Source organism: Caretta caretta, chromosome 1 (genome assembly GCF_965140235.1).
Source record: "Caretta caretta isolate rCarCar2 chromosome 1, rCarCar1.hap1, whole genome shotgun sequence".
NCBI classification, from domain to species: domain Eukaryota; kingdom Metazoa; phylum Chordata; order Testudines; family Cheloniidae; genus Caretta; species Caretta caretta.
Genome location: NC_134206.1, coordinates 214909320 through 214931063, shown reverse-complemented (window position 1 = coordinate 214931063; position 21744 = coordinate 214909320). Strand labels below are relative to the sequence as shown.

Genomic DNA, 21744 nt, shown 5'->3' with positions numbered 1-21744 from the left:
TCTGTATAGGTCTTTATCTCCACCCATAGCCACTTAATGAATGCATCTGGGTGTGGATTATAGACATCCAGTGACATTAAAACCGGAAGGTAGCAGTGCAATAATAGGGCTTATTACAAACCAGCTCTTTGGGCATAAAGGAAGGGTGGCCCTGCCAGGGTCTCTAATACTTGAGATCTCACCAGTTCTTCCTTGTTGTTGACGATCACTAGGTCTGAATGACTTTTAGCACATTCCTTGCAGCTGGAGTTCCAGTCCTTTTTGTCCCTAGCTTAAGAAAAGTAGCATTTTTTCTTGTGCTTCTCCCACCCTGGAGAGCAGCCCGCAGCAAGGGAGATCAGGAAAGGAAAATAAAACATATTAAAACAGAAATGAAGAAAACTTAGCTTCATAGACAGTCTCATACACAAAGGAGAACCCAAGTGAGTCAGAAAACTGCCTATGTGCCCCATTCCATAGATATCACTGGAGCAGCAGGGATCTCCAGGGCCAAAAGGGTTAATAACAGCAGAGAAGTCTCTACGGACGAACCAAAGAGAAGCAGAATCACAGAGTAACCTAACTGGCCTTTGAATCCAGCTGCTTCTCCACTTGTTCTTTTGGCTGTAGCTCAGGAGGGAGGGAAGGAAGATTATTATAGTAACAACAGTTCTAAGCCTTCAAGTCATTTCTGTACCTGGTGCAGCATATGGCTATTCTGAGCATGCAGAGAGAAAAACAGTGTAGAGAGAGGGGGCACAGTTCCATCCTTTGCTAGATAGTGTGCATAGACAGCTCAGAAGGCTATGGTACACAGTGGGGCAAAAAAATGTGATGGTTACCTGGTTATGTAGTAGCTCTTAAACATCAGGTTCAAGTATCTGGCTCTTTGTGCAAATTTTAGTAACAAAGAGTTTGTCTACATACAAGAGCTGTATCCTTTAAACTATCCCCGTATAACTAAAGTGATACAACCCACCTAATGTGGATGCAGTGATAGTGTATAAAGGTGCTTATTACTATTATTATAACTGTTTCCATACAGGAAGAGGAATACGCTGTATTGATTGGTAGACAGATGGCTGAGTTTTTCAAAGGGGGCTAAGGGTGTTATGTGCCCAGCTCTTATTGAATTCCCTCAGACCTCAGCCTGTGTGTACTAGGGCAAGTCTACACTACAAAATTAAGTTGACCTAAGTTATGGCAACAAACAGCCACCACAGTAATAAAATTGCTTTTGTGTGTCCACACTACGCTCCTCCTGTCGGCAGTGTGCATCCTCACCAGGAGTGCTTGCACTGATTTGTCAGTGTGGGACATTCTGGGACAGCTTCTGAAAGGCAGCAACAGTTGATGTAAGCAACACAGTGTCTACACTGACACTGTGTCCACCTAACTACATTGACCAAAGCACTACCTCTCTTACAGAGGTGGAATTATTAAGTCAATGTAATGGGCAAGTTACGTCGGTGGGAGCTACATTTTAGTGTAGATGCTTACAGGGTTAGGTCGACATAAGCTGCCTTATGTCAGCCTAACTCTGTAATGTAGACCAGGCCTCAGGGAACTGAGAAACTCCCACAGAGCCTATTTGGTTAGAGTGCTAGACTGTGACCCAGGACAGCTGAGGCCAAATCTACATTACACACTTACTTTGGTATAACTACGTCGCTCAGGGTGTGAAAAAAAAATCCACATCCCTGAGTGATGCAGTTATACTGACTTTAACTCCCTCTGTAGGCAGCGCTACGTCGGCGGGAGAGCTTCTCCTGCCCACATAACTATTGCCTCTTGCGGAAGTAGCATTATTAAGCTGAGGAGAGAGCTCTCTCTCGTCAGCTTAGAGCAGGGTGTTAGAGAGCTTATTCCTTCACTCTCCCACTTCCCTGGTCCTTCTTGCATGAACAGAGAGCAACAATACCCCAAGTCCGAAGGTGCAAACAATTCAATGTTTATTGGGGTGAACTTCCAGCAAGCTTAAATACACGTTCCTTTTTCCTTATTTTCGAATCCCAACTTACTTCCTGTTTGCTCCTAATTTATATAGTAATATTCTTAGCTATACCTTAACCAAATCATTCTACTGAAATTTAACTAACCAATCCTAACATATTGTAACATGATTAGCTAACCAATTATATCCCACCACCTTAATTAGTTTACACCCAGCAAAATTAATTATACAGCAGACAGAAACAATCACAGAACCAGACAGAGACCATGCCAATAAACAATAGCAAAGTGGGAACTATAATGACAAAACAATACAGAAGTGAGGATTTCCAACTACATCTATAAAGACATAAGAGTTTCCCAGCTGTGTCTATTGATAAGTGAGTTCTTACCAGACAGAAAACTATCAACCTCAATTTCCTTTTACATCTTCTAGGCACTTCCCTTTCTCTGGAGGTGATAGGGATACAATCCTGTCCTGATAGTGCCTAACAGCCCAATAGCACCTTATTTCAATGTGGCTAGTTTGGAATGTGAGGATGTGACTGTTCGCTTCCTAGCTTATGGCTGCCTCTGCTGCTTAGCCAAAGGCCTTAGCCTAAGAACAGGGCCTCAGACTGTCACAGTAAGAGAAGGCTCTTACACTGGCAGACAGTGATTTTGATTCTTTTTTATACCTCTAACTAGCCAAGTGATAAGAATACATCTAAATTCTTAAAGTACAGGCCTTTACAGACAGGCCTGAATATCTATATCCTAACCCAGGGGAGGGCAAACTTTTTGGCCTGAGGACCACGTTGGGTTTCCGAATTTGTATGGAGGGCCGGTTAGGGGAGGCTATGCCTCCCCAAACAGCCAGGCGTGGCCTGGCCCCCGCCCCCTATCCAATGTCCCCTGCTTCTCACGCCCTGATGGCCCCCCCCCGGTACTCCTGCCCCATCCACCCCTCTCTGTCCCCTGACCACCCCCAGACCCCCTCCCCCTGACTGCCCCCCCCGCCGCCCTATCCAATCCCTCCTCTCATTCCTGACTGCCCCCCCCAGGACCCTTGCCCTCTTTCAACCCCCCTGTTCCCTACCCTCTGACTGCCCCAACCCTATCCACACTCCCGCCCCCTGACTACCACCCCAAAGAGGCCAAATGATTCCAATAGTGTGGATCTTTTCTTGTGATGTGGGCATTTTCAGCCCTGCTGGCTCTGTTACTCCACTCCACTGAACTGAGTACTCAGAAAGAAGGCTTAGGCCAGTGTTTTATGCTTTCTCTTTGGTATTCTCGTTGCTCTGTAACTGGTTTGGTGGTGAAGGTATTTTTTCCTGTTTAAAATGAATGTACAGCTCTGCAGCTGGAGCGATTTTATTTTCTACACTTAGCTTGTCTGTCTGACTTACTAATACTGTAAAACTGTATGAATAAATGTATAGAGGGCTGGGAAATTAAATATTTTTATGGAGTGGAAAAAATTAGACGTTTTTTCTTGATTCTTTTTCACCATCAGCTCTGACCTCAGAGGAGTGATATGATTTTAATATAGCACAGTTAAGATGGCAGCTTGTGAAACCAACCTGCACCAGGCACACTGTGAATCCTGTGTAAATATAAGATATAAGGAAGCCTCACCTTTCATTTCACAGGAACTCAAGTGAATTTCAACTGAATTTACTCTGCAAGTCAGGAAGGTCTGAATGTGCAAAATAAGTTAGGTGCCTATAGTTTTGGCTCCACTGTGATGAACAAGACTCCCGAATAACCCCTGTAGATTCCTAAATATACTCAGAGGCTAAATTTCCATTGCAAAAGTTCTCTAGGTGCCTATGTTTCAGCCTGTGTGCATGCACACTGCTGCCTCCCTGTAGGCATTCAGTTGTTTGTCTGCTACCTAAGGCCCAGAATGATTCACAGACCCAGGGACAACATATCTAAATCACATGAGGGGTCGAATCTGATAGGTGTGCTCAGAGGCCACCTACCTGCTCAGGTACCATTCAAAACCCAGCCAGAGGAGGAAGAGCTGATGCTGCCTAGCTTATAACTATTAGCCCAGTGGTTACAGACTCTCCTTACATGTGGGGGACCCAGCTTCAATTCCTCCCTCTTGCCTGAGGGAGAGAAAGGATTTGAAGAGGGGTCGCCTACCTCCTGAGTTATGGGATATTTTAGCGGGTGGGCTTCCTCAGTCTCTCCTGTTGAAGCTGTTCCACTGAAACATTCACTGAATGAAAAAGTAGTTGGAGCAGGGGGACTGGACCCAAGATTTCCCATTTCCCAGGTAGGTTCTCTAACCACTGGACTTCAACATCATTCTCTCACTCACACAATGACTGTTCCACTGTGGATAAATAACATTCAGTGGGCCAGAGAGCACAAGAATGACTCTGTAGCCCAGTCATCAGGAAAGAGACCCACAATCCAGTCCCTCTGCTCTAGTCTGTCTGTATTTAACCACAGTGGAACAGCTTCAAGAGGAGAGACTGAGAGAACTCCACCTCAGAATATCCCATATCTCAGTGATTAGAGCACCTGTCCTGAAAAGGGGGAATTAAACCTGGGTCTCCCACAGCCCATGGAAGTGCTGTGACCCCTGGGCTAAAAGTTATAAGGCGGGTAGCTTCTCCTTCTTGCAAGACAGCATAGGTACCTAATTCCATAGAGGGTTCCTGGCTTTGAATTACTATGCAGAGCTAGTCATCTGTCCCCATGAGAGGGGCAGAGCTTAGTACACAGCCCTCTCATCAGCATCTCCCACTGGCTAGCTTCGGCAGCTCCCCACTTAGCATGCTGGCGTTTGTGGATCACATTCTCTACATCCTTTATATACATTGGTGACCTAAATTGGACACAGTACTGCAGCTGAAGCCTAACCAGTGCCGAGTAGAGAAGTACTATCACCTCTTGTGACTTGCATGCTATGCCTCTGTTAATGCAACCTAAAATGGCATTTGCTTTTTTTTGCAACAGCATTGCGTTGCTGACTCATGTTGAGGTTGTGATCCCAGATCCTTCTCAGCAGTGCTGTTGTCAAGCCAATTATCCCCCATTCTGTATTTGTCCATTTAGTTTTTCTTCCCTACGTGTAGCACCTTACATTTGTCTTTGTTGAATTTCATTTTGTTGTCTATAGCCTAGCTCTCCAATTTATCAAGATCCCTCTGAATTTTAGCTCTAGCCTCCAAAGTGTTGGCAACCCCCCATAGCTTTGTGTCATCTGCAAATCTGATCAGGATGCTCTCTGTTCCTACATCCAGGTGTTAATAAGATGTTAAACAACACTGGACCCAGAACAGATCCCTGTGGAAGCCCAGTTGAGACATCCCTCCAATCTGACATCGTTCCATTAATAGTTACTCTTTCTTTGCAGTGGTTTAACCAGTTATGTATCCATTTAATGATAGTTCTGCCAAGCCTGTATTTCTCCAGCTTATTTATCAGAATGTCATGTGGGACTGTGTCAAAAGCCTTGCTGAATTCCGTGTATATTATGTCCACTGCATTCCTCCTATCCACCAAACCAGTGTCAGGATGAGCTCCACCCTGACATCTGGTGGTGAGGTGTGGCAAGTTGTGGAAAAGAACTTCAGGGGCCAATCTCATTTGCATAGGCACACCCACCATGCCTAGAATGAGACCATAGCTGCCCAAATGGTCACTTTGGCTGCTGTGGGATCCCCAGTGTCTCTGTTATTGGGGCAGGAAGAATAAATTGTTATTACCCTGATTATGGGAACTGTGCTTGGAACTGTATGTGGCCTTTTGTTATGATGGAGGGATTCACCATCAACTAAGTAGCACTCGCTAGGCAAGGGTCATGGGTTCCAAAACTGTGTGAATGGAGAGAGGCTGGGGACAAGTATTAATACTTGGTGGCATGGGCCCCTTGGTGAGGGCCTTACATGCTAATTGCACTTCCTCCTCTCTCCACTGTGGAATATCGGAGCTAATTTTGATTTCATTAGAAGTCTAGTTATAGGCTGCTGAGCTCACTTTGGGCTGACAGTGCACCAGCACTGGGGCTCCCCTACTACAAGCTGAATTCACCTAAGAGCTGAAATCACTGAGTGTTGTGTTAAGTAGTGGGGGAGCCTGAAGATATATTGTGGAGCAGTTTGCGGGACGGCTGGAGTGCCTTGCAGACCGGCTGGTGAAGCAGTTCGATGCGGAGCAGTTTGTGGATGGCAGGAGCTGCTTGTGGGCCGTGGAGCTGAGCGAAGGAGTTCGTGGGGCGGCTGGCGGAGCGGAGCGCAGCTGAGCGAAGGAGTTCGTGGGGCGGCTGGCGGAGCGGAGCGCAGCTGAGCGAAGGAGTTCGTGGGGCGGCTGGCGGAGCGGAGCGCAGCTATGGAGCTATGGGGCGGTCAGCTTCAGATCATGTAAGGTGCCTCTTACCCCCGTCCCTTTTCCACCCAGGTTGGGAGGTAAAGCTCCGCAGATAAACTTTCGAACTCTGGGGCTGCCCTGACCAGGGACAGAGACTTTTGGGGCATTGGACTTTTGGGACTTTGGGTGATTTGGGGTTGCTGGACTCAAGAACCAAAGGGAAAAGGGCATGCCCCAATTTGCTTGGGGTGGGTTTTTTTTGCTCATGGGTTGTGTTATGAATCCTGTTGGTGGTGTTTCCCCAGCATAATGCCACATTGTTTCTCTGTTATTAAAAGGCTTTTGCTACACTCAGACTGTGCTTGCGAGAGGGGAAGTATTGCCTCTTGGAGGCGCCCAGCGGGGGTGGTATGTATTTGTCCCATGTCACTGGGTGGGGGCTCGAGCTGGTTTGCATTGTGTTATTGGAATGGAACCCCTAGATACTGAACCCGGCCCTTGTTGCTGCCAACTCTGACGGGCAGAAGGGTTACACCAGTTACCATGTCAAAGAAGGAAATCAAACTGGTTTGGCATGATTTGTTCTTAGTAAATCCATGCTGGTTGCTAGTGACTATCCCTTTATTCTCCAGATGTTTGCAAATTGAATGTTTTATTCATTGCTCTAGTAGCTTCCCAGGTATCAGGTAGCACAGGCAGCTGCAGCGGCACAGGAGCCAGAAAACAGAGCTGTAAACAGGGGAGTTTGAGTGGGAGTTTGCAAGGGGAGTTTGGGGGGGAAGACCAGGAGAGCCCGGCAAAGGAACAGACAGGCTAGTGAAGGGAGTGTGTGGTGGTCTGGCAGTGTTGTGGTGCTCGTTGGGGGTTTGTTTTGCTGTGGGTGGTGGTGTTTTGGTTTGGTTTGTGTTTCCCAGACTAACAGGACTTAGGTGAGAAGGCTGTGATGGATACAGAGGCAGCAGTGGTAGTGACACAATGAAGATGACTGGATGTAGAAGCTGCAGCATGATCCTGGAGGGGGTACCTGAAAAGCTCTGCATGTCTGCATGAAGTGCCGCCTGATTGAGCTGATGGAAGAAAAGATCCGAGATGCAGGTGGAAACTCTGGTTGAGTTTAGAAGGGGGTTCGAGAGGATGATGGAACAAATACATGAGGAGGCTGATGGGAAAAGCTCAGACTTGCAGATGGAAGCAGGACCAAAGAAGTCTGAGGGGAGACTGCTGGGTGAGGAAAGTGGACAGTGGAAGCATGTGACTAAGAGAACCAGGCAGAGGAAAAGACAGGCTAGTGAAGGAGAAACAGAACTCAGGAACAGGTTTGCTGAGTTGGAAAATGAAGAAGGGGCACAGCAGGTGGTCACTGAAGGTGAGAGGGCAAGGAAGAAGAGAAGAGCAGATAGTCCTATAGGAAGAGGGCAAGAGTCAATGGATATAACAACACCAAATATGAGCCCCAGGATGGGTTGCAGAGGATTGGAAGGGACAATAGGAATCGAGAGGACTTGCAGCCAGAGGGAACAGAGGATAGACTGGAGAATCGCACCATCACGAGGAAAAGGCAGGTCTACATGACTGGAGTCAACTCCTTACTGACAAGAATAGACAGGCCTGTAACAAGAGCTGATCCAGAGAACAGAAGGATGTGCTGTCTGCCGGCTGCTAAGATATGGGATGTGGACCTGAGACTGAAGAGGATCGTAACGGGAGCAGGAAAGAATCCATTGATTGTCCTTCATGTGGGAATCATAGAATCATAGAATATCAAGGTTGGAAGGGACCTCAGGAGGTCATCTGATCCAACCCCCTGCTCAAAGCAGGACCACTCTCCAACTAAATCATCCCAGCCAGGGCTTTGTCAAGCCTGACCTTAAAGACCTCAAAGGAAGGAGATTCCACCACCTCCCTAGGTAAGGCATTCCAGTGCTTCACCACCCTCCTAGTGAAAAAGTTTTTCCTAATATCCAACCTAAACCTCCCCCACTGCAACTTGAGACCATTACTCCTGGTCGGCTAGATTCTCGCTGGAACCTATCTAGGGAGACTATGCCAGGTTGGGGAAGATGCTTAAGGAAATCAAGGCTCAGGTGATCTTAAGTGGGATTCTGCCTCTTCCTAGAGAAGGGCAACAAAGGTGTGACAAGATTATGATGCTCAACAGATGGCTCAGGCACTGGTGCTAGAAGGAGAGCTTTGGGATGTATGGCCACTGTGAAGCATTCATGGACAGAGGACCGTTCTCTCAGGATGGACTTCACCTGAATAAGGAGGGAAATAGACTTCTAGGATGGAGGATGGCACAACTGATCAAGAGAGCTTTAAACTAGGAATCTGGGGGAGATGGTTGGGAGATGTCCAGGTAATCTCCACACTGGATTTTAACATTGAGAGGGAAGAAAACGAAGTAAGAAAGGATAAAGCCATGGGTAGGAGAATGGACATAAGGAGGAAGGGTAGTGTACATACCAGTCTAATAGGTGATACTGGTGGTAGAATGTCTGTGCCTAATCAGGTAAAGAATGTGAGCGAGGCCAAACCACAAAAATTAAGATGTTTGTACACCAATGCGAGGAGCCTAGGTAACAAAATGGAGGAACTAGAGCTACTGGTGCAGGAAGTGAAACCAGATATTATAGAGATAACACAAACATGGTGAAATGGTAGTCATGACTGGAATACAGGTATTGAAGGGTATGTGCTGTTTAGGAAAGACAGAAATAAAGGTAAAGGTGGTGGAGTAGCATTGTATATTAATGATGAGGCAGACTGTAAAGAAATAAGAAGTGATGGAATGGAGAAGACAGAGTCTGTCTGTGCAAAAATCACATTGGAGAAGAAAGCTACTAGAGCCTCCCCTGGGATAGTGCTTAGGGTGTGCTATAGATCGTCAAGATCCAATTTAGATATGGTTAGAGACCTCTTTAATGTTTTTAATTAAGTAAATACTAATGGAAATTGTGTGATCATGGGAGACTTTAACTTCCCATATATAGACTGGAGGACAAGTGCTTGTAATAATAGCACAGATTTTGCTGGATGCAATAGCTGATGGATTCCTTCACTAAGTAGTTGCTGAACCAACAAGAGGGGATGCCATTTTAGATTTGGTTTTGGTGAGTAGTGAGGACCTCATGGAAGAAATGGCTGTAGGGGATAACCTTGGTTCAAGCGATCATGAGCTAATTCAGTTCAAACTAAATGGAAGGATAAAGAAAAATAGATCTGTGACTAGGGTTTTTGATTTCAAAAGGGCTAACTTTAAAAAAATTAAGGAAATTCATTAGAGAAGTGGATTGGACTGAAGAACTTGTGGATCTAAAGGCGGAGGAGACCTGGAATTACTACAGGTCAAAGTTGCAGAAACTATCAGAAACCTGCATCCCAAGAAAGGGGAAAAAATTCATAGGTAGGAGTTGTAGACCAAGCCAGATGAGCAAGCATCTCGGAGAGGTGATTAAGAAAAAGCAGAAAGCCTACAAGAAGTGGAAGATGGGAGGGATCAGCAAGGAAAGCTACCTTATTAAAGTCAGAACATGTACGGATAAAGTGAGAAAGGCCAAAAGCCATGTAGAGTTGGACCTTGCAAAGGGAATTTAACTGGGAATTGGTCCTGCTTTGAGCAGGGGGTTGGACTAGATGACCTTCTGGGGTCCCTTCCAACCCTGATATTCTGATTCTATGATTCTAATTAAAACTAATAGTAAAAGGTTCTATAGCCATATAAATAAGAAGAAAACAAGGAAAGATGAAGTGGGACCGCTAAACCCTGAGGATGGAGTGGAGGTTAAGGATAATCTAGGCATGGCCCAATATCGAAACAAATACTTTGCTTCAGTCTTTAATGAGGCTAATGCGGGGCTTAAGAATAATGGTAGGATGACAAAAGGGAATGAGGATATGGAGGTAGATATTACCACATCTGAGATAGAAGCCAAACTCGAACAGCTTAATGGGCCTAAATCAGGGGGCCCAGATAATCTTCATCCAAGAATATTAAAGGAACTGGCACATGAAATTGCAAGACCATTAACAAAATGTTTTAATGAATCTGTAAACTCAGGGGTTGTATCATATGACTGGAGAACTGCTAACATAGTTCCTATTTTTAAGAAAGGAAAAAAATGTGATCCAGGTAACTACAGTCCTGTTAGGTTGACATCTGTATTATGCAAGGTCTTGGAAAAAAATTTGCAGGAGAAAGTAGTTAAGGACCTTGAGGCCAATGGTAATTGGGACAAAATACAATATGCTTTTACAAAAGGTAGATCATGTCAAACCAACCTGATCTCCTTCTTTGAGAAGGTAACAGATTTTTTAGACAAAGGAAACGCAGTGGATCAAATTTACCTCAGTTTCAGTAAGGCATTTCATATGGTTCCACATGGGGAATTATTAGCTAAATTGGAAAAGATGGGGATCAATATGAAAATTGAAAGATGGATAAGGAACTGATTAAAGGGGAGCCTACAACGTGTCATACTGAAAGGTGAACTGTCAGGCTGGAAGGAGGTTATTAATGGAGTTCCTCAGGGAGCTGTTTTGGGACCAATCTTATTTAATCTTTTTATTACTGACCTTGGCACAAAAAGCGGGAATGTGCTAATGAAGTTTGCGGATGACACAAGCTAGGAGGTATTGCCAATACAGAGAAGGACCGGGATATCATACAGGAAGATCTGGATGACCTTGTAAACGGGAGTAATAGTAATAGGATGAAATTTAATAGTGAAAAGTGCAAGGTCATGCATTTAGGGATTAATAACAAAAATTCTTGTTATTAACTGGGGACGCATCACTTGGAAGTAACAGAGGAAGAGAGAGACCTCGGAGTGTTGGTTGATCACAGGATGACTATGAGCCACCAATGTGATATGGCCATGAAAAAAGCTAATGCGGTCTTGGGATGCATCAGGCGAGGTATTTTCAGTAAAGATAAGGAGGTGTTAGTTCCATTATACAAGGCACTGGTGAGACCTCATATGGAATATTGTGTGCAGTTCTGGTCTCCCATGTTTAAGAAGGATGAATTCAAACTGGAACAGGTACAGAGAAGGGTTACTAGGATGATCCGAGGAATGGAAAACCTGACTTATGAAAGGAGACTCAAAGAGCTTGGCTTGTTTAGCCTAACCAAAAGAAGGCTGAGGAGCGATATGATTGCTCTCTATAAATATATCAGAGGGATAAATACCACGGAGGGAGAAGAATTATTTAAGCTCAGTACCAATGTGGATGCAAGAACAAATCATAGAATATCAGGGTTGGAAGGGACCTCAGGAGGTCATCTAGTCTAACCCCCTGCTCAAAGCAGGACCAATCCCCAGTTTTTGCCCCAGATCCCTAAATGGCCCCCTCAAGCATTGAACTCACAGCCCTAGGTTTAGCAGGCCAATGCTCAAACCACTGAACTATCCCTCCCCTGGATATAAACTGGCCATCAGGAAGTTTAGACTTGAAATTAGACAAAGGTTTCTAACCATCAGAGGAGTGAAGTTCTGAAACTGCCTTCCAAGGGAAGTAGTGACACATCTGGCTTGATAAGTTTATGGAAGGGATGCTATGATGGGATAGCCTAATTTTGGCAATTAATTGAACTTCAACTATTAGCAGTAGATATGCCCAATGGCCTGTGATGGGATGTTAGATGAGGTGGGATCTGACTTACTACAGAGTGTAATACATACTTACTGGGTGTCTGGCTGGTGAGTCTTGCCCACATGCTTAGGGTTTAGCTGATTGCTATATTTGGGGTTAGGAAGGAATTTTCCTTCAGGGCAGATTGGCAGAGGCCCTGGGGTTTTTTCGCCTTCCTCTGCAGTGTGAAGCATGGGTCACTTTCTGGAGGATTCTTTGCACCTTGAAGTCTTTAAACCACAATTTGAGGACTTCAGTAGCTCAGACATAGGTTAGGGGTTTGTTACAGGAGTGGGTGGCTGAGATTCTGTGGTCTGCGTTGTGCAGGAGGTGAGACTAGACGATCATAATGGTCCCTTCTGGCTTTAAAGTCTATGATTCTATCAAAGTCAGGCTACTGGTCTATAGTCCCTTGTCTCCTCCTTTTTCTCCTTTTTAAAGATGGGCACTGCATTAACCCTTCTCCAGTCTTCCGGGACCACTTCTGTCATCCATGAGTTTGCAAATATTATCGGCCCATTATTGCCAGTGGCTCTGAGATTTCTTCAGCTAATTCCTTCAGTAGCCATGGGTGAATAGCATCCAGCCACACTGATTTGAATTAATTCAAATTGGTCAGAAGATCTCTGACATGTTCTTTACTTATCCTGATCTGCATCCCTTTCCCTATATTGTCTGTGGTAATTTTGCTAGTCATCTGGTCACATATTATTTTTTGTGATAAGACTGAAGCAAAGTAGGCATTGAGCAGCTCTGCTTTCTGATCATCTTCTGTTCTGAGCTCACCTTCTCCACTGAGCAGCGGACCCACACCATACTTGATCTTTCTTTTATGTCTAACATATTTGAAGTACCCCTTGTTGCCTCTAATGTTCCTTGCCAGCTGTAACTTATTCTTTGCCTTGACTTTCCTGATTTTGTCCCTACATGCTCATGCTATTCCCATGTATACTTCTTTGGTGACATAGTTCCAAAGCTCATCAGATGAATCCCAAGAGAGTGTCCTCTAACCAATACACAGTTGAGGAGTAAGATGCATTGAAAGATTTGAGCAGAAGCACTAACAACTCAGGGATAACAGCTGGGGATAGGGGCTGTCAGGATTGAGAGGCATTAACAGAATTGTGTATGTGTTGTGCCCAGGACTGGAATAGAAGTGGGGCCTCAGAATAGGATTGGGTGGCATTGGCAGAGCTGAGTGTGCAATGCGGGAGGTCCAGGGTTAGACTATCAGGGGATGGAGTAGTCAGTGAAAATGAAGTGAATACACCTGCCTATGGGCCCTTCCTTTACATGTGACCCAGTAGATATCAATGGATTGCAGGTGCCATTCTTTGTGTAAGGCACTGACTCTGGTTCTGCCATGTGCTTTGGTCTCGAACTCCAGAGCTGACCATGTTTCCCCAACCCCTAACCACTCAGGAAGGTAAAGGCAAAGGTCACTTACATCAGTGGTTTTAATCATGACTATCTGATCAGCCTCCTTGGCTGCTTTCTCTGCAGTCTTGATGGTTTCATTGTTCCACTCGACATAGTTCATGGCAATCATTCCTTCCATCGCACTGCAGGGGAAGAGTAAAGGGGATTTGGGAGAGTGAGGAAGACAAGTGTGAGGAGAGGGGAGGAAGAGGAGAGAAGAAGGAAGGAGAGAAGGGAGGGAAAAAGGAAAGGAGACTGTTATGGTATCACAAATGAAAAATTCCTGAGTAGGGTTCAATCAGACAGGTCCAGACATGTGCAATATCAGCAACATCCCTTCTCAGTTATCTCTTTCAATTGGCATCCTCCCCATCCATTGCCACATCCCTCAAAGTTTTGCTCTCTACTCCCCAGAAATGCATCTAATGAGGGACTTACTCTGAGGCCTCCTGGCCAAGTGTGTAGGCAATCTGCTGGATGTCTGGGTAGCCCATGCAGCTGGAGATGTTGTTGTGAGACTAATAGAAGAGGAATGCCAGGCACATCTCATTCAAGGTACTTGGCCCACCCTTCAAGGTACAGAGAGCAACACAATGTTCTACTAAGACACAGTGGGAACAATACTACCCATAGTGTCATTACCAGCCCCTTCTATAGTTTAGCCCAAGCCAGACCACAGGGGAATTCTGTGTGACGAATGATTCTAAGCAGCTGTGTTCCATCTCAGTCTGGGAGACCCTCTTCCCTGCTTGGGGAGCCACCCCTCAATTATGGTATGAATCCCTGTGTATGTCAAAGAAAGCTTGCATTGCGTTAGTCCTGGGATAGAGGGCATTGTTCTCCAAGATCTGTCAATCCAGCACCTTTCAATAAAACTAAATTGGTCTTAAATGCATAGAAAATTTGCAGATAGAAATCAGACTTACGAAGGTGATCTCCGTCCAATCCAAAGTTTGAAAGTTACATTCCACTAGGATCTCATCTCCCTGCAGCACAAAACAGGTCACATAGTCAGAGCTGTAGGAGCAGGGGCCACTGCCAAAAGTGTGCCCGGAGAAAGCACAGAGCAATCGGTACCCACCAATGGGAACTGGTAAACTATGTGGGACGGTAATAGGCTCCAAACCAAAATGACATAGAGAAAAACTGTCTCACTATGTAAGCCTGTTCTGCCTCCTCTGCATCCCAGTCCCCAGCCCACAAACTATGTCCCAGTGGGAGATCCTGGCAGAACATATATCGCTTTGATGGTGATGACCTCTTTCAGGTCCCGTGTTTCCTGCAGGGAGAAGTCATATTTATTGTCTTTGCAGATGATCCTCACCTGCTCACCATTCCTGGAAGGGATGAATAAGGAAAGGATGTCAGAGGCATTTCCACACACTGCTCAGACTAGGGATGTGGATGGGAGCTAATTCATATAAAATAATAACTAGTCCCTTTTTTCTCCTGGAGACTCAGTCTTTATGTCTCCCAAACCTCAAACCTTCCTCCTCCAAACCCAAAGGCTAAACTTTGTGCCCCAAAATGAAAAGCCCAGAACTGGTTCCCTGGCCAGACAGCAGCTCCTGTGAGGCACCTGCAGCCCTGCGATACCAGAGAAACTCCATCTTAAAATCCCCAGATCTTTGGCTTCCATTTTAAATAAGCACGAGTCACTCCACCATTAGATGGAAGCTGCAGGTCATGTAGTGCTCAATACAGAACTGACAGTTAGAAACAAGACTAAAAATAGAACTGACAGTTTAGAATGTTGGTATGCATCCAAAGAGAATGTTGGCTGTTGGCATGCATCCAAGAAAGATCTGAAAAAAGATATTAGCTAAAGTGTCTAGAAAGTTCTTACCGAATGGTATAAAGGTCAGGGTGTCAGCGGGCAGGCAGCAGCAGCAACAGCTGAGGACCTGAGGAGAGAGAGAATAACAGCAGCAGAGGGAATCATGTCACTAGAGCAGAGGAAGAAGAGACAGAGAGAGCGAGAGAGAGACAGCATGCAGGAGACACAGTAGAGCATAGTAAGTCTGTCAGCTAGTTATAATATAGTGTTAGTGTGTATATACATCTTTATTAAACATTATCTATATATATGTTTAATAAAGATGTGTATATATACAGTAACACTAAACTATACTATAACTATCTGGCAGTTATGCTCTACTGTGTCTCCAGTTATGCTCTACTGTGTTTCCAATCTTTATATATATATATATATAGCTAGGGACCAAATGGCTTGGCAGCAGTTCAGCAGAAAAGGTCCTAGGGGTTACAGTGGACAAGAAGCTGGATATGAGTCAACGGTGTGCCCTTGTTGCCAAGAAGGCCAATGGCATTTTGGGATGTATATGTAGGGGCATTGCCAGCAGATCAAGGGATGTGACCGTTCCCCTCTATTCGACATTGGTGAGGCCTCATCTGGAGTACTGTGTCCGGTTTTGGGCCCCACACTACAAGAAGGATGAGGAAAAATTGGAAAGAGTCCAGCAGAGGGCAACAGAAATGGTTAGGGGACTGGAACGCATGACTTATGAGAAGAGGCTGAGGGAACTGGGCTTGTTTAGTCTGCAGAAGAGAAGAATGAGGGGGTATTTGATAGCTGCTTTCAACTACCTGAAAGGGGGTTCCAAAGACGATGGATCTAGACTGTTCTCAGTGGTAGCTGATGACAGAACAAGGAGTAATGGTCTCAAGTTGTAGTGGGGGAGGTTTAGGTTGGATATTAGGAAAACCTTTTTCACTAGGAGGGTGGTGAACCACTGGAATGCGTTACCTAGGGAGGTGGTAGAATCTCCTTCCTTAGAAGTTTTTAAGGTCAGGCTTGAGAAAGCCCTGGCTGGGATGATTTAGTTGGGGATTGGTTCTGCTTTGAGCAGGAGGTTGGACTAGATGACCTCCTAAGGTCCCTTCCAACCCTGATATTCTATGATTCTATGATTCTACAAATCCCTTTTGTATTGAATGCAGGGGTAATGAAATGCTGTTATCCTTATTGTACAAGTAAATGGCAGCAGAACTGAGCTTAGCATGTCCTGATTGTGGGGGTCACTCTCAACTGAACTGCACTTGCTAAGCAGGGGATAGGATGCCAAATCCTAGTGAAAGGAAAAGGTGGGAAAAGGTGTTCCCACATGGTGGTGTGGGCTCTACATAAGAGTCCTATGTGCTGTTTGATCCTTCTCCTCTCCACTGTTTAAATACAGCTGCTTAGGCTCAATGGAGAGTCTTTTGTTTAGTGATCATTAGAGCTAAAATTACTGATAACTAGGTCTAAGGACTAAGACCTTATCCCTGCTGTGGGACAGTCTTTCAGTGAAAGAGACTGCACAGCCTGCACTAGCAATGAGGTTCTTCATTAACTGCTGAGAGCTGGGTTATAGGGTAGGATCTCAAGACTAGGCATCTTTGAGGTTGCAGTAGAGATGCAGGTGGTAGTGGAGAAAGCGACGATGTAGCAGCATGTGGCAAAGTGAATGACAGCACATCAGCGGCAGTGGGCAGAGATGCAGAGTGAACAGCAGCAACTGTGAGCCTGTTGTTGCATCGTCATCATCATCATCATGATCAGGGCATCTCTCTGGGCATCCCGGGGTGGGAAGTGAGCCCATGTGAGCACCCCTTTGATCTCTGGGTCTTTGCTGACCAAGGACAGCAGCTGTGAGTGGGGTGCAGAGGAGACAGAGGGGAGTGGTCTGTTAAAGGAACTTTTGTTAGACTTTCACACTGCAAGGTGAGAAACTGAAGCAAAGGGCCACTGCCCAACACACTGTGGGGTCGGGTTTGTTTATAGTCACATGCTTTGAATGTGGTTGTGGTGTTTTCCCAGACTAATGTTGGGTTCCCTTTCCCTTTTAATAAAGGTTCTCATTTGCTATACACAGACTCAGTGCTTGTGAGTGGGAAGTACTGCCTCTTAGAGGTGCCCCAGGGCAGTATTAAAGTTCCCCAGATTTCTTAGTGGGGGCTGGAGTTGGTTCTGTTTTGTAGTGTTAAGAGTCCTTGTTGCTGCCAATGTCACCTGGGAGAAGGATTAGGTTATAAAGGACCTGATCCTGAGCTGTACCAGACAAGCTGTTCCTTAAGGGCCACCTTACCTGGTAATTTCTGTGAGAGCCCAGTGACTGGGCCTGGATACTACAGAGGGAACGCCATGGGGACTCGGGGTTGGTGTGTGCCTAACACTAGTTTGTACAGAGACAGTGAGGCCTGTGGAGACCTGGAAGGAAGTGCTTGTGGGGTCAGAGGCTGTTGGTTTCACATAGCTGAGCTATAGCAGGCCCAAACAAGATTGCTTCACTCTAAGGGCAGGTAGTGGTGAGATACCTCACAGCTCTGGGTACCCCTGGGGAGCAACACAAGGTCCACGAGAGATAAAGTCTGACACTGAAGGCCAGATTTTCAGAATTGCTGCATGTGTTAGTGCATGGGGGAAAATGTCTATTTGTGTGCCTGTTCTGTGAGTGCAACTTCAAATGTAATCTTGGTAATTGAGCACCGATGACCAGCCATGTATCTAAGTGGTCATTTGTACATGCAGTTACATGTAGAATGATGATAAATGTGTTCCCACTTTAGATCCACAAACATACACATTTGTGTATGTAGAGTTCTTGTAATCTGTCCATTAATGTACCAGTGACAAAGCAGATCTTTTGAAAATAGGGCTTCTAGGTACTACAATAATAATACTAATTAAGAATTATAATATCACACTCATATTGTCATTTTTAGGCTGATCAGACTTTTTAATTGTAATTTTGCTGTCTATCTGAAACCGCTGCACAGCATTTCAATTAAAAAAGAGCCGGGGTGAGACTTTGCATTTTGCCAATGCTGTTCCCACTGAAGCAATGGATTCTAATGGGAACTGAGTTATACTAATGATGAGCACAACTGAAAACCCCATCTTATGTTTTTAACAGCTCATATAATGCACTGCACTCAAGTGATGGTTCTATATGTGATGTTCATTGACTCGTAAAACTTATCTTCTTTCTTAAAGAGGCAGATCCATGATCTATGAAAGGGATAGATAGAGATAGGCAGACAGAAAAAGAGAAGTAGGAAAGGTTGAGGTGAAGGAAAAAGAGACCTTCAAACCTCTGCCTAAGTTCAGCTGAGTTTCCCAGAAGCCAGAGGTTGTATTCAAGCCTCAAAATGTTTTGAGGCTCACATCTCTCCAGTACTGAATACTGTCCACACAGAGGTCTTTATGAAAAGGGAACCACTAATCCTATTAACATATTCTACAATATCATAAACTGTTGCAATATGCTCCTATTTTTAGACTGTAAACTTAGAATCCTAGAATATCAGGGTTTGAAGGGACCCTGGATGACCCTAGATGACCCTAGGGGGTCATCTAGTCCACCCCCTGCTCAAAGCAGGACCAATCCCCAACTAAATCATCCCAGCCAGGGCTTTCTCAAGCCTGACCTTAAAAAATCTAAGGAAGGAGATTCCACCACCTCCCTAGGTAACGCATTCCAGTGTTTCACCACCCTTCTAGTGAAAAAGTTTTTCCTAATATCCAACCTAAACCTCCCCCACTGCAACTTGAGACCACTACTCCTTGTTCTGTCATCAGCTACCACTAAGAACAGTCTAGATCCATCGTCTTTGGAACCCCCTTTCAGGTAGTTGAAAGCAGCTATCAAATCCCCCCTCATTCTTCTCTTCTGCAGACTAAACAAGCCCAGTTCCCTCAGCCTCTCCTCATAAGTCATGCGTTCCAGACCCCTAATCATTTTTGTTGCCCTCCACTGGACTCTTTCCAATTTTTCCACATCCTTCTTATAGTGTGGGGCCCAAAACTAGACACAGTACTCCAGATGAGGCCTCACCAATGTCGAATAGAGGGGAACAATCACGTCCCTCGATCTGCTGGCAAGCCCTTACATATACATCCCAAAATGCCATTGGCCTTCTTGGCAACAAGAGCACACTGTTGACTCATATCCAGCTTCTCATCCATTGTAACTCCTAAGTCCTTTTCTGCTGAACTGCTGCCGAGCCATTCGGTCCCTAGTCTGTAGCGGTGCATGGGATTCTTCCGTCCTAAGTGCAGGACTCTGCACTTGTCCTGGTTGAACCTCATCAGATTTCTTTTGGCCCAAATCTCTAATTTGTCTAGGGCCCTCTGTATCCTATCCCTACCCTCCAGCGTATCTACCTCTCCTCCCAGTTTAGTATCATCTGCAAACTTGCTGAGGGTGCAATCCATGCCATCCTCCAGATCATTTATGAAGATATTGAACTTTTAAAACCAGCCCAAGGACCAACCCTTGGGGCACTCCACTTGATACCGGCTGCCAACTAGACATGGAGCCATTGATCACTACCCATTGAGCCTGACAATCTAGCCAACTTTCTATCCACCTTATAGTCCATTCATCCAGCCCATACTTCTTTAACTTGCTGTTAAGAATACTGTGGGAGACCGTGTCAAAAGCTTTGCTAAAGTCAAGGAACAACACGTCCACCGCTTTCCCCTCATCCACAGAGCCAGTTATCTCATCATCGAAGGCAATTAGATTAGTCAGGCATGACTTGCCCTTGGTGAATCCATGCTGAGTGTTCCTGATCACTTTCCTCTCCTCTAAGTGCTTCAGAATTGATTCCTTGAGGACCTGCTCCATGATTTTTCCAGGGACTGAGGTGAGGCTGACTGGCCTGTCATTCCCAGGATCCTCCTTCTTCCCTTTTTTAAAGATGGGCACTACATTAGCCTTTTTCCAGTTGTCCGGGACTTCCCCCGATCGCCATGAGTTTTCAAAGATAATGGCCAATGGCTCTGCAATCACATCCGCCAACTCCTTTAGCACTCTCGGATGCAGCGCATCCGGCCCCATGCACTTGTGCTCATCCAGCTTTTCTAAATAGTCCCAACCCACTTCTTTCTCCACAGAGGGCTTGTCACCTCCTCCCCATGCTGTGCTGCCCAGTGCAGTAGTCTGGGAGCTGACCTTGTTTGTGAAGACAGAGGCAAAAAAAGCATTGAGTACATTAACTTTTTCCACATCCTCTGTCACTAGGTTGCCTCCCTCATTCCGTAAGGGGCCCACACTTTCCTTGACTTTCTTCTTGTTGCTAACATACCTGAAGAAACCCTTCTTGTTACTCTTAACATCTCTTGCTAGCTGCAACTCCAGGTGTGATTTGCCTTTCTAATTTCACTCCTGCATCCCCGAGCAATAATTTTATCCTCTTCCCTGGTCATTTGTCCAATCTTCCACTTCTTGTAAGCTTCTTTTTTTGTGTTCAAGATCAGCAAGGATTTCACTGTTAAGCCAAGCTGGTCGCCTGCCATATTTACTATTCTTTCTACACATCGGGATGGTTTGTCCCTGTAACCTCAATAAGGATTCTTTAAAATACAGCCAGCTCTCCTGGACTCTTCCCCCTCATGTTGTTCTCCCAGGGGATCCTGCCCATCAGTTCCCTGAGGGAGTCAAAATCTGCTTTTCTGAAGTCCAGGGTCCATATTCTGCTGCTCTCCTTTCTTCCTGTGTCAGGAAAATTTCCTGTACTGTTTTAAGAGAAGTTTAAGAGAAGTTCCCTGTTTAAGGTCAGAATACAAGGGGGAGGCATGTTTGTTTCACTTATATGTGGCTCCTTGTGCAGAAGGATTGTCTCCTCCATTACCGTGATATCCAGGTCATTTGTGTCACGTGTCTGGAACTAGCGTTTGAACCTCATTGTGGTAAAGGTCTCATCTTCTGTCAGTGACAGCAGCTGGTAGTCCTGGCTCTTGTCCTCCTTGAGATTTTCCTCATCCACAGCATGCCAGTCCTGGAGAGGACATGGAGAAGGAGGTCAAATCAAATGAGAAACAACATGGAGAGAAGAGAAGTAACTTCTCTTTACATTCTGAGACCGCATCTCTCTAAATAGCACTGATGGGGATTGAATAACTGTTAAAGTTACTATGACATTGAAAGGTCTCTCTGTCTTCATTGCCAGTTTTTACAAATCAGAGAAACACAATAGGCACATCTTGTCCATTCCCTCCCTCTCTTCAATGTGACAGTAGCCACTGGAGTTCCTGTGTACTGACACCTATATAGTGCAGAATGACCTTTGGTAATCCAGACTAGAGCTGGTCAGAAAAATTTAGATAAAACTTTTTTCCACTGAAAAGTATCATTTAGTCAAAACCAGAATGCTTCATGGAAACATGTTGGTTTCAATGCAAATTTAATCAGGAAGGTTTCTCAGATCCAGGATACTGGGAAGAGAAGAAAAGCAGAGTTTTTCTAACCACCAGGCTATAGATTCTCTCTCTCTCACACACACTTTTTCTGACCACTACTAATCCTGACCCATATCAGCTGAAGAACTAGAGATCAGTCTCTTACCAGTACTCCTGTGCGTCACACGATCAATTTAATAGAATTATAGAATATCAGGGTTGGAAGGGACCTCAGGAGGTCATCTAGTCCAACCCCCTGCTCAAAG

The 21744-nt window shown here is 45.2% G+C and overlaps 1 long non-coding RNA gene across 3 annotated transcripts; it reads right to left on the bottom strand.

Annotated features, from left to right (window-relative positions):
* Positions 1–231: 231 nt before the first annotated feature.
* On the bottom strand, positions 232–20628 carry LOC142070626 (uncharacterized). 3 transcript variants are annotated; one of them, XR_012666539.1, is made up of 6 exons: positions 20386–20628; positions 15140–15197; positions 14220–14279; positions 13732–13862; positions 13322–13436; positions 5681–6285 (listed from the first exon to the last, which is right to left on the bottom strand). It is a non-coding gene; the product is annotated as an uncharacterized LOC142070626 (long non-coding RNA). The 3 variants fall into 3 exon arrangements; XR_012666540.1 differs by lacking the exons at positions 5681–6285; positions 20386–20628 and adding an exon at positions 232–310 and having other exon boundaries at positions 15140–15341; XR_012666538.1 differs by lacking the exon at positions 20386–20628 and having other exon boundaries at positions 15140–15341.
* Between the last annotated feature and the right edge of the window lie 1116 nt (positions 20629–21744).